The sequence below is a fragment of the Boleophthalmus pectinirostris genome, unplaced genomic scaffold (genome assembly GCF_026225935.1).
Source record: "Boleophthalmus pectinirostris isolate CB_2022bp ecotype Guang Dong unplaced genomic scaffold, ASM2622593v1 HiC_scaffold_11, whole genome shotgun sequence".
Classification (NCBI taxonomy): Eukaryota; Metazoa; Chordata; class Actinopteri; order Gobiiformes; family Gobiidae; genus Boleophthalmus; species Boleophthalmus pectinirostris.
The window spans coordinates 5,302,117-5,314,495 of NW_026570994.1; the positions used below are offsets into that span (position 1 = coordinate 5,302,117).

Consider the following 12,379-nt stretch of genomic DNA (forward strand, 5'->3'; position numbering starts at 1 on the left):
TACTCCCTACAACTGTACAACAACTCACCTTTATGTAACAGGTAATACTCCTACAACTGTACAACTTTATGTAACAGATAATACTCCCTACAACTGTACAACCTCTCACCTTTATGTAACAGATAATACTCCCTACAACTGTACAACAACTCACCCTTATGTGACAAATAATACTCCCTACAGCAGCACAACTCAGATAATACAATGTACAACTGTGCAACAACTCACACTTATTTAACAGATAATACTCCCTACAATTGTACGACAACTCACCATAATGTAACAGATAATACTCCCTACAACTGCACAACAACTCAGATAATATTCCTTACAACTGTGCAACAACTCACCCTTTTGTACATAATACTCCCTACAACTGTACAACATCTCACCTTTATGTACTAGATAATACTCCCTACAACTGTACAACAACTCACCTTTATGTAACAGATAACCCTAGGTAATTTAGAGCTGTTTAATATACCGTGGAACATTCCAGGCAGAGCATTTACAAATCCACAGAAACAAGCGGGCGATGGACCCTAAACCTAAAAGTTTATATCTAGATAACACGTAGTGAAAAGTGAATAATGAATAGTGAAAGCACGGAGTGACTGACTAAAGAAAGGGATGACTCATGCTAAAAGTTAAGTGTACGACGGCGGTATATAAGTCATCCGGGGATAAGGCCCGGCTCAGTCGCGGTGGTCAGACTGGATGGACCTCATACTTTATACGGCTAAGGATGTCAACATGCCCTTATAACTCCCCCGCAGCGCTTTATCACTGCGTTCAGACTCCATAAAACCCACCTTATTACACTAAATCTGTCAGTGGATTTAATATGGATCACGCTTTGATGTCTCTCCATCCATCAAGCGCAACACCACGGCGGAGTCAATGGCACCGCGATGTATCTGGGCTGTCAGACTCGCGCTATTCTCCACGGTGACGGCTAGCATTTCACCGCGCCGAGTTTGGCATTTACAGTTAGCGATCGGGTCGGGTCAGCGTTCGGGCTCGGGCGGAGAGTTTTCGAGTTGTTAAAGCGACGGTGTGGTGTGTTTAAAGGTGCGTCGCGTAACTTTTCCGGCACTTGCTTGTCTTCCTGTTGCTTTGCGAGGAATGTTCAACGGAATGACATTAAACACACCTTTTCATTTAGCGTTTATTCATTACAGGTGTTTCTATTACTCAAAAATACAATAATTCTCTTTGTGAACGGGGGCGACTCTCCACAGATCTGACCTGTAATGTCCACTATAGTGTACCCTTGAGATAGATAGGTTTAATCTCTACCATGAAACCTTCTTGACAAAGCATTAACATCTCCATGAGGACAAGCAGAAAAGTTGTGCGATACACCATTAAGGCATTTTATGGAACTTCTCCTGCTTGTTTCCATGGAGATGATATTGCTTTGTCTAGAATGTTCAACAGCGTGGCATTATATTCAATTTGGACAGCATATTTTCTTGCTTCTTGTGGTTAAAACTGACAGTAAAATACGTTATGATGTATTGTAGGCAAGTAATGGTGTTCTAATGAAACATTTCTAGTTGTTGCCCTGAACAAAGTTATTACTTTGTCTAGAACAGGGGTCACAAATCTTTTTTTCTCTGAGGGCCACATTATGGCTCCTGATTATGATGGGGGCCGGGGTCGGGTCGGGGCCGTATAACAGAATTGTATGAACCTGACAACGCAGATTATATTATTTGAAACGCTCCACACTTTCTTTACATATCAGACAAACTACACGCTCCTTACACTGAACAAAAAAATAATCGGTCGTCCACTGTTCTTTGAAAACTTGGCAGTCTCTGTCAACTTTTTGTACTTTAACATGAGTAATTTTGCTGTTCGTAACTGCACTATCGAACTCTGTGCGTGCACTGTCACTGTTTGATCTCCAGCTTGTCAGGTGACCAAATTTTGGCAACAAATGTAAATATGTCATATAATTATTAAAATATAAATATAAATACTTCATATAAATATAATTTTTTTAAATTGAAACAAAACAAAACACAAGATACAGCCATGTTATTATTTGCCAAAAAAGTATAAAAAAAAAATAGGCCATGACAACTTTTGAGGATTGCCTCTTTGGGCCAGTTCAAGTGGTGGGGGCAGAGGGGCTGGGGGCCGGTCAAAAGGGCGTGGAGGTCCGCGGGCCTTAGTTTGATGACCCGTAGTCAAGAATGTTATGTTACGTTATGTTGGTATTACTTTTTTTTTTAAGTACATCTTATATTTATGTTAGATGTTTTCATTTCATTGCAGGTACTTTTTATTGCTCTAAAATACCTTGAAAAACATGTATTCTTACTGTGAGTCGGATTGCCTCTCCGCAGATCTGACCTGTAACTTGTCTTGGTGGCGTCACCCGCTTGTGATTTTAATGCTGTACTGTGGAACCTGAAGCTATAGCATCTCCGTGGAGGCAAAGCAGGTGGATCTCCATTAAAAAGTGACCGAGTGAACCATTAAAATCCAGTGAATTTCCACCAGGAGAAAGCAAATGAAGAGTTAGCCAGTGTGGGATTTGAACTACCAACCTACCGACTGAGCTACTGCTGTCCATGTAAAGGTGTCAGCAATTAAACAAGTGCAATTCAGGATGGATTTAGACTCAAAAATGAAGAAAAGATGGACAAGTTGAAGAAGCTGATGATGAGCTCGCAGTGACAAAAGTGATTTAAACGAACTGGACGGGTGAAAGTGAGGAGTGTATTTTTATGATCGTCTCCCAGTTTCTAGTTTGACTGCGCTTGTCTCCTGCTCTGCCCATTTGAGAGTATATTAGTTATATTTTCTCCTCCAGTATTAAATCGAAAATCACTTGGGCAGATTCGTACACGATTGCCAATGAAACAGACCATCACATCCAACCCTTATGTCCTGTACAGTAGAGCCAAAGAACAATATCAAATCTATCCAAATTCCAGCCAGCTATTTTTGACAATGCACCAAGCTATAGTTTAGGTCCAAATTTCAATGAACCTTGGAATCAGTGCATAAAAAATCACATCAAAATCTTAATTCTTGTCAAATATAAGCAGGCGAACGGTCTATTTCGTTTTAGGTACGTTGTGTAATTTTTCTGTTGATGCTTTTCTTCATGGAGATGTTGTTGCTTTGTCTGGAATGTTCCGCAGTATTAAAGTATTAAACCTTTCTGTGTTCATGGAGATATTATTATAAAGTGCATTAAGCAAAACAAACAGAAGGACACTTGAGACTTGAGACTTTTTTATTTCCTACAAGGAGGACTCAAATTTAGATCGAGTAATCTGCAAAATTTTGGGGGTCAGCAGTTCTACTTGGGTATACAGGAATTGTGCTGAATTGTCCTTTCGGTGCTCTTCAGTGTAAGGACCAGTCTCAAATACAAAACTTTGGCACTCAAAAAGTACAAAATAATTAAAAGTAAATAATTAAAATTTTAATGATTTTGTACTTTTTGAGTGCCTCAGTTTTTTTCAACTTTGTATCATAGATTGAGTAATAATGTGGTTAATGCAGCTTTGTGCACACTTGTTTATGTTTTACAGAAATGAAACTTAAAACCACATGGCTAATTTGCATAAACTATAAGCGATTAAAAAAAAATAGCTTGCTCCTTGTGTCCTGATGTGTTCAGCTTCTGTCGGATTAAAGGACACGACTCAGTGGAACATATGTGAAAATCGGTTCGAGGTCAGTAAGCACAACCAGAATGAATGCATAAGGCGTACTGCTGATTTTTCAGGAAATTAAGGGATTTTAAGTGTTCCTTATAGTCTGAAAAATACGGTACTCAAGTTTTAAACAAGGAAAAATAATAATCTGTGGTTAGGCAAGGCGGTGCTACCGAAAAAGTGAAGTGATGAGCGGGGGTGCACGGAGAAGAAGTGAGGAGTGGAAGTACATGGAGATTCCATGCAGGGAGTGCACGGACATTTATGCACATGTATATTGCAGACCTACATGCAGATCATGTCAAGGTGTCCCTAAAAAAAAATCCTGACAGTGGTGACCCAGTCACCAAGCCTTTGGGAAACAATAGTGTACACCTTGAACTCCTCTACTTGAGGCAAGGGTGGCTCCCTTAGAGATAGGGTGAGAAACTTAGTCACACAGGAGGAGCTCAGAGTAAAGCCGCTGCTCCTCCACATCGAGAGGAGCAGCTGAGGTAGTTTGGGAATCTGTTCTGGTATCTCTTGGGACGTGTTCTGGACATGTCCCACTGAAAGGAGGCTCCAGGGAAGATCCAGGACACACTGAAGGGATTATGTCTCTCGGCTGACCTGGGAATGCTGGAGGACCTGGAGGAAGTGTCTGGGGTGAAGGAAGTTGGGGAGTCACACTGCTGCCCCCACAACATATAATATAAGTGGAAGAAAATGGATGGATGGTGTATACCTTTAAAGACACAGTATGTCACTTTCTGAAGGTGGCACGTCAACCGCATGATTCCATGGAAATAGAAAGTTCAAACCTTTGCACATTCACCAAGGAGATAGATACTGTGGAATATTATAGCCAAAGGAACAATATTTCCATGGAAACAGGTGACAGCCCTCTCCCTGACTAAATAAGAGTCAGGTTTGTGGAGATGCAAGCCCCTTCACAGTAGGGATGAAGCTTTAAATTACATTGCTAGATAAAGAAGAGATTTTGCTTTTTGTTTTGTTTTTTTGCTTTTTTTAGGGGAAGATGAATTTGATTTCCAGTTGCTTAAAAATTTCTAGTCTACTAAGATGGATAAATTTGACCAGGCATTTGCTCATTTCTTGATATCCTTGGGGAAACAAAATCTCTCCCAAAATTCTTTCATACGCGCCAGTCCAATCCGCTAACCAACCCCTCCTCATGTCCTCTACAGTGCAGCCAAAAGAAAAAAAGAAAAAATACCGAGCTATTCTTCACAGCGTACCAGGGCATCAGGAGTAATTTCGCCTGCAATTCCGCACGCTCCAAATGAGAGGTCACGGCGCGGAGAAGATGAAAGACTGTGGAAACAAGGAAAAAGAGATATCGCTGGGATTTCGCCGGGAACCAATAGAAACGCGGGGCCAAAACCTCCGGGACTCTGCTATTCCGCTCCTTTGTTGTACTCCGCCCGGGGCCCTTTCCCTGGCATCGATCGCCCGCTTTGCACGCCTCTCCTGCGGGCATCGCTGTCTACCCATCGCCCCCTCCTCGCCCCTTCCTCTGTCAAACACCTCACCGCGGAAAAAAACAAATGAGATCCAGTGTCCGGACCGCGAGACAAGGACCTCCCGTTCGTTTCACTGAGGTAAACAGGAGCAGTGCCGTGTTTAATGGGCCGCGTTAAGGACTATTTGGTGTTGAGCGAGTGAGTACGTGTACTAGTATTTGATTTGTGTAGTCTGGAGTACACTACTACTAATACGGTCTGTGTGAATATGCAAAACGTGTCCTTCATTTATTATTCAAAAGAGACCCTCCCATGTCCTGGTTTCTGTTCGTATTCCAGCTTGCCTCCTGATTGCCGGATTTATTACCTTGGAACAAACGGACTGGAACTGTGAGTGGGTTTGCCTCTGCACAGATCTGACATGTAAGTCTAGATAGATCTAGATCTAGATCTAGATATAGATATAGATATAGATATATGATGTGTTTAATATGTCAGACCGGACAAACTTAACCTCTAAAAAAAACAAAATCCAATGCTTTTCTTCATGGAGATGTCATTGCTTTGTCTGGAATGTTACACAGTATGGTGTTAAACCTTTCTATCTTCATAGAGACCAAACCAGACCAAGTTACAGGTCAGATCTGTGGAGATGCGACCCCGCTCACAGTTAGAATGCTTGTTTTTCTAGGTATGTTTGAGCTCTAAAACCACCTGTAAGTTAATAACTGTAAAGTAGAGCTGTTTAATGGTAAGGTGGGGCACCAGTGGCAAAAAACTGTCATCGTGTCCTTAGGCAAGACACTTCACCCACATTGCCTAGTATGAAAGTGGTGTGCGATTGGCAGCCTCCCTTCCGTCAGTCTGCCCCAGGGCAGCTGTGGCTACAGTAGTAGTTTACCACCACTGAGTGTGGAGTGACTGAATAATGAACTGTAAAGAGCTTTGGGTATCTTGAAAGGTGCTATATAAATGCAATCGATCAATCAGTCAATGTCATACTGTGGAACATTCTAGGCAGAGCAGTGACATATCCATAGAAACAAGAAGGTAACAGACCCCAGCCAAAAAGTTAAACAGTGCAGCTTTAACTGTAAAAGTGATGGAGAAAATGAAGTACATGGGTACATTTTTGGGGTGCTTTTTTTTTTTTTTTTTTTTAATAGGTGAATAGGGTGGACTACCACAGCATTAGCTAATCACTGCTTACAGCTAGTATTTTTGGATGGAATAAAATTATTTACAAGAACAAAACATTTAATACTTGTATAGTGTATTTTATTTCTCTGGGGTATTAACTACTAACACATATATATTTAGATCACCATGTTGCCTTTTATCTGTCAGTCTGGGGCTACAACAGTAGTTTACCACCACTGGGTATGGCGGTATTTTCCTGGTTTCACATTTTGGGCTAAACCAGGACTAAAACCAGAACTAAAACCAGGACTAAACCAGGACTAAAACCAGCATTAAAACAGAACTAAAACCAGGACTAAAACCAGAACTAAAACCAGAATTATAACCAGGACTAAACTAGGACTAAAACCAGAACTAAAGCAGGACTAAACCATAACTAAAACCAGGACTAAACCAGGACTAAAACCAGAAATAAAACCAGAATTAATCCAGGACTAAACTAGGACTCAAACCAGGACTAAAGCAGGTCTAAACCAGGTCTAAAACCAGCACTAAACCAGGACTAAACCAGGACTAAACCAGGTCTAAAACCAGCACTAAACCAGGACTAAACCAGGTCTAAAACCAGGACAAAACCCGGACTAAACTAGGACTAAAACCAGGTCTAAACTAGGACTAAACTAATACAATATGACACTAACAGTAGATGGACATAATTGTGATCTCATATCGAAAGCATTTCTTTATCAATAATATTTATAACATGGTCAAGTAAAAACTGAACAAACAAGAATTTTCAGGATGTGGTCGCTACATTCATGTAGTTTTAAAAAGCACGACAATCTTAAGTAAAGTATTCAGATTACGTTACTCACTTTAAGTAATTTAATGGATTACGTTACAAACTACATTTTGGGATATGTAATCTGTAATCTGTACATTGCACGGAATCTTACAGCTATCCATAAGAAGGGTTCGGATAGGGTGTAGGAGAGATCCCTAGATTACTCAAACATGCGTGTATGACATCTGAAACCTCTTAAGGCATGTTTTCCATGAGGGAACAAGGTTATAACACGGAGGCGACACAAGTACAAAAATCCCCACCGAGACACCTTGAGACTAGAAACTTCTCCGCCTTCTTCTTTATCATCGCAGCAAGGGTGTCACGAGGACATCGTTTAGACGTATAGTGGAAATTTGAACCAGAATACATTTAGAAAAGTATCAAAGTTCTATTAGGGTTTCTGATCATTGGAATATTTCAAAGTGTAGTCGGCGATGGCCCCGGGCAATCATTCTTAGCTCAACATTAGCGCGTGTGATTGAAACATGAGTGATGGTGGTTGGAGAGAAAGGCCCCAGGCGGAGGTGTCATCTAATGGAAGAAAAATATAGAAGAGGCCAGAGCGGGTGACACCTCTCCCATACTGCACTGCCCGCCAAAAGAATCGCTAATGTACTGCTAATGGGCCCTGGTGTGGGTCTCGTTCGTGGAGATTTGTGGGGGTCCCGAGTGAATTGGTTCTTCGAGTCCTTTGTTTACCAAAATTGAGAGCTTGTTCTTTGGATTACCCGTGTCAATGCCAAAAAAAGTCTTTAGAAGCAACGAGAGAGAATGCTGTTTGTACAAATATCATAACACAGTACTACTTGGTGGGGTTGGAAATCTCTAACCAGCTACGTTTACTACAACTACTACTGCTACTATTGCTACTGCTGCTACTACTACTGCTACTACTACTATTACTGCTACTCCTGTTACTACTACTACTATTGCTGCTAATACTATTGTTACTATTGGCAACTCCTAGTACTACTTCTACTGCTACTACTACTACTGTTGCTGCTACCACCACTACTGCTACAACTATTACTACTTCTGCTGCTATTACTGCTATTATTGTTACTCCTACTATTACTACTACTACTGCTATTGCTGCTGCTACTGCTACTATTACTACTGCTCCCACTGCTACTACTACTACTACTACTACTACTACTGCTACTACTGCTGCTATTGCTTTTACTGCTACTACTACTTCTACTAATATTACTACTATTATTGCTACTACTACTATTACTATTACTTCTACTACTATTACTAGTACTGCTGCTACTACTATTACTACTACTACTACTACTACTGCTACTGCTATTGCTGCTGCTACAGCTATTATTACTACTACTTAATACTACTTATAAACCTTACTACTACTGAAAATACTTTTAATTCTAGCTCTACTGTCAATACTATCACTGCTAATGAGCTCACTTTTTAAGGCCAACAAACAGTTTTTTTTTATTTTATTTTATTTTTATTTTTATGTTGCTATGTAGATAACAACAAACATAGTAATGGGAAAATATCATTATATTATAAGTGTAGCCTAATGGTGTCCCACAGGGTTCTATACTGGGACCATTTTAATCTGATATTTACGCATTTAAGTATTTAAATGCATGTTCCAAATTATGTATCTATTTATCCATCCATCCATCCAAGATATCACTAGTTGTGATTATAAAATAATAAAATAATAAATAATAAAAATGTTAACTAATAAATAATAAAAATGTCATCATATTATAATGTGTAATGGTGTCCCACAGGGTTCTATACTGGGACCATTCCTGTTTACTATTTTATCTGATATTTGTAAGGATTTAAATGCATGTTTTGAATTATGTTTCTTTATCTATCTATCCATTTATTAATTTATCTATTTATGTATTTATTTATTTATACAAGCCTCTGAGTGATGGGGATGAACTACCGCATGTATCCATATTATGTATATTTTTTTATATATATATATTGGTTTTGAAAGCGAGATATTCACTCACCTTTTATAACTTATCATAAAAAGGAAAAAAAAAAAAAGCACCACTTGAAGAAAGCTTATATTACAGAGATTATCCCGTTTGGTGAAAGAAACATCAATTCAGTATGCAACGTCTGTGTCTCATCAGCTCTCAAGTCATCCTTTTAGACAGCTAACATTCAAGTGATTGGCCTGTCTCTTCTCATTTTAAGAGTTTGAGTTCCACTGTTGACCTTTATCTCATATCACAGCATTCCATTATGAACTGTCGAAGAGCCTCTTCAAACCACAAGTTATCAAACAGAGCAAATACCATCCACCATTTTGTACTTTCATTTTTTGTACAATATGAACACTTTTTAAACTTATGAAGTATAGATGAGTGACCATAAAGAGGAAATGTCCACTACTCTGACTTAACATCAGCTTAAAACGTGGTATCATTTTACTACAGCTACTACTAAGACTTGCACATGTAACTAAGGAACACAATTAAGTACCACAATTTCCTCCACAAACAACAAAATCTCAAGTTTTTCATTCAGTCTTTTTGTCAGTTCTTCTGGTTAAAATGTGAGCTTTGAGCAGAAACCTTTTACTAAAACATAAATTTCAAATCTAATAGCAATCGCAATTCCATATTTTTGTCCAAAAACTGTGCTGCCTTTGCTCTTTCCATTCATATCCTTACTACTACTAATGCTCAGAGACATTTTACTCAAGTGAGAGTAACGTTACTTCGAAATAATAATACTCAAGTAGAAGTACAATGTAAAAAAAAAGGTATTTGGGTAAACGACGACTCAGGGAACAGTAATTTGAAGAGGAACTGTTGAGGTCTGATTTATAATTCAAAGTTAATGTATTTTGAAGGACAAAATACTAAATAATGCACAAAACCTGGTATTGTCAAAGGACTGACACAAAAACGAGACAAACTAAATCATACAGTATGTGAAGGGGTGTTGCAAGAAACACGAATGTTCAAATCATTTCATAAAGCTTTTGTCAGTTGCAGAACTACAACTTATAGTCAAGTAATAGTACTGTTACTTCAACACAAATATTGCTGAAGTAGGAGTGAAAGAATGTTGATAGAAAAGTGCAGTATCTTAAAAAAGTTGCTCAAGTATATGTAATCGAGTACTATGCACCTACAATACTACAACTTCTATGACTGCTATCACTACTTCAGCTGCCGGTTTCACTTCGTGGAAACTGTCAGACCTCACAGCATTAGGATTGGTTCGCTCGACAGTAGGCGGGTACTTTTTTTTATTTAACCAATCGTTGCTGTTTGGTCGTGACGTTTGTAATGAACCAAATCTCGTAGGAAGAAGGACAATAACGTCTTTCCCCTTGATAAAATTCACCAAACATTCTCTTTTTTCTGGCTTTAAATCCTTGATCTCGGGAATTGTTGCAGCACAGAATGTATGGCCCTTTAATCTTTTAAATCCGGCCCACCAAACTTGAATAATAGTAATAATAATAATAATTCTGTGTGTTTTAAAAGTCATTTCAATAAATAGTAAATACCGTGGGACTTGAAAGATTTTGTTGTAATGCTTTGTAATGATTTTCAGTTATGGAATATTTCAATAACATGGGGTCTGTTTTCTACATATCCCCTGTTATTTTTTTCTCTTATGAGGTGAATTACCAAAAAAAACTCCATTGATCTGCTCCTGGTCCGGCCCTTCTGTCAAATTTTAGAACCCTTTGTGGTCCAAAAGTCAAAACGTTTGCCCACCCCTGATCTACATCCATCTCGACCGCTTTGTTTACTGTTGAGTTGTACCACAAAAGGGGCGCGACGAGTTTGACATCGTGGCTTCACAACTCTTCGCTGATTGGCCGGTGCGCGGTCTAAGTTCTTGCAAATCGTCTAGTGTATTCTGATTCCTGATCTAGTCGCTGGAGAGAAATGAAATTGAAATCTAATTATTTTACCTATAAACGATGCATTGTGTAACTTTTCTGGTGGAGGCTCTACCTTCGATTTGTTCCATTACAGGTGGTTTTATAGCTCAAAAACACCCAGAAAAACAACATTCTGACCTCACCTCTCCACAGATCTAACCTCTAACTTGGTCTGTCTTAGTCTTCATGAAGATAGAAAGGTTTAATGCCATACTGTGAAACATTTCATACCAAGCAACAACACCTCCGTGGAGAAAAGTACTTCACAGACCCTCCACCAGAAAAGTTACACAATGCACCTTTACGTCTTTATTCTCGAACAATCAAACTTGAAAGCAGTCATTTTTGAAGTGGCGCGTAAACAAAAACTCAATTAGCAAGAAAATGGGTGTTTCCACAGACATTTGATCCTTATGTACAACCAGGCAGAAGATTAGTTTATGGGCTTCAGAAGTAGCATTTTAATTTGGGGAACCTAATTAAAAAGTCCATTAAATGTGCATGGGCGAAAGCAACTCAAAAATGTACATTATGGGAAATGGAGCAAAGCGGAGAAATAATTGATAAAGTCCACAGTACTTTGAGTATGTGGACTGTGTGTACTGTTTGATCTAGTACTGGTATGATCCTGGTTTAGTTCTGATGTAGACCTGGTTTGGTCCAGTTTTAGTCCTTGCTTAGTCCTGGTCTAGTATTGAGTTGCTTTAAACGCCGTACTTTTACTCCTACTTGAGTAATATTTTGTATTGAAGTAACAGTACTCTTGAATAAAAGCTGTGGTTACTCATCCCATTGGTGGGACCAAGTCGTTGTTTTGCAAGCTTCAAGTAAGTCTCAAGTGTTTGACCTCAAGGCCGAGTCAAGTCCCAAGTCAAATAGAGTCAAGTCCAAGTTGAGTCTCGAGTCACTGGCCCATAAGTCCAAGTCGAGTCCAAGTCGTCTGCTTTGAGCTTCAAGTCATTTCAAGTCTTTAAACCAAAGTACCAAATATAGTAATGTGTTGTTTTGTGTCTTGCTTTTGAATGTCTGTGGTAAATGGCCTTGACTTTGCTCTCCATGCTAAGTCACTCCCATTCAGAGCACTATAACAACACAATTGACGTGCGTTTCGATTTTTGCAATTTATATGAATTTTAAGACAAATTGTACTTAAAAAATCGTAAGTATATTTATATGTGAGTATTTACTGAGTATATAAAAGTTGTAGAAATATAAATTTTTCCTTTTTAAACGTCTTGACAAGATCTTAGTGTGAGTCATTACGGTCAGAACAGAAAGAATTCAGATTTAAAAGTGCTTCTCAAGTCTTCTCAAGTCACTGACCTTCAAGTCCAAGTCGAGTCCC

At 39.0% G+C, this 12,379-nt stretch overlaps 1 protein-coding gene across 1 annotated transcript in view; it reads right to left on the minus strand.

Moving 5' to 3' along the window:
• LOC110170911 (receptor tyrosine-protein kinase erbB-4) overlaps nucleotides 1-12,379 on the minus strand; it is a gene marked incomplete at its 5' end in the record, with an annotated part of 420,000 nt that overhangs the window by 326,905 nt on the left and 80,716 nt on the right. The window lies entirely within an intron of this gene.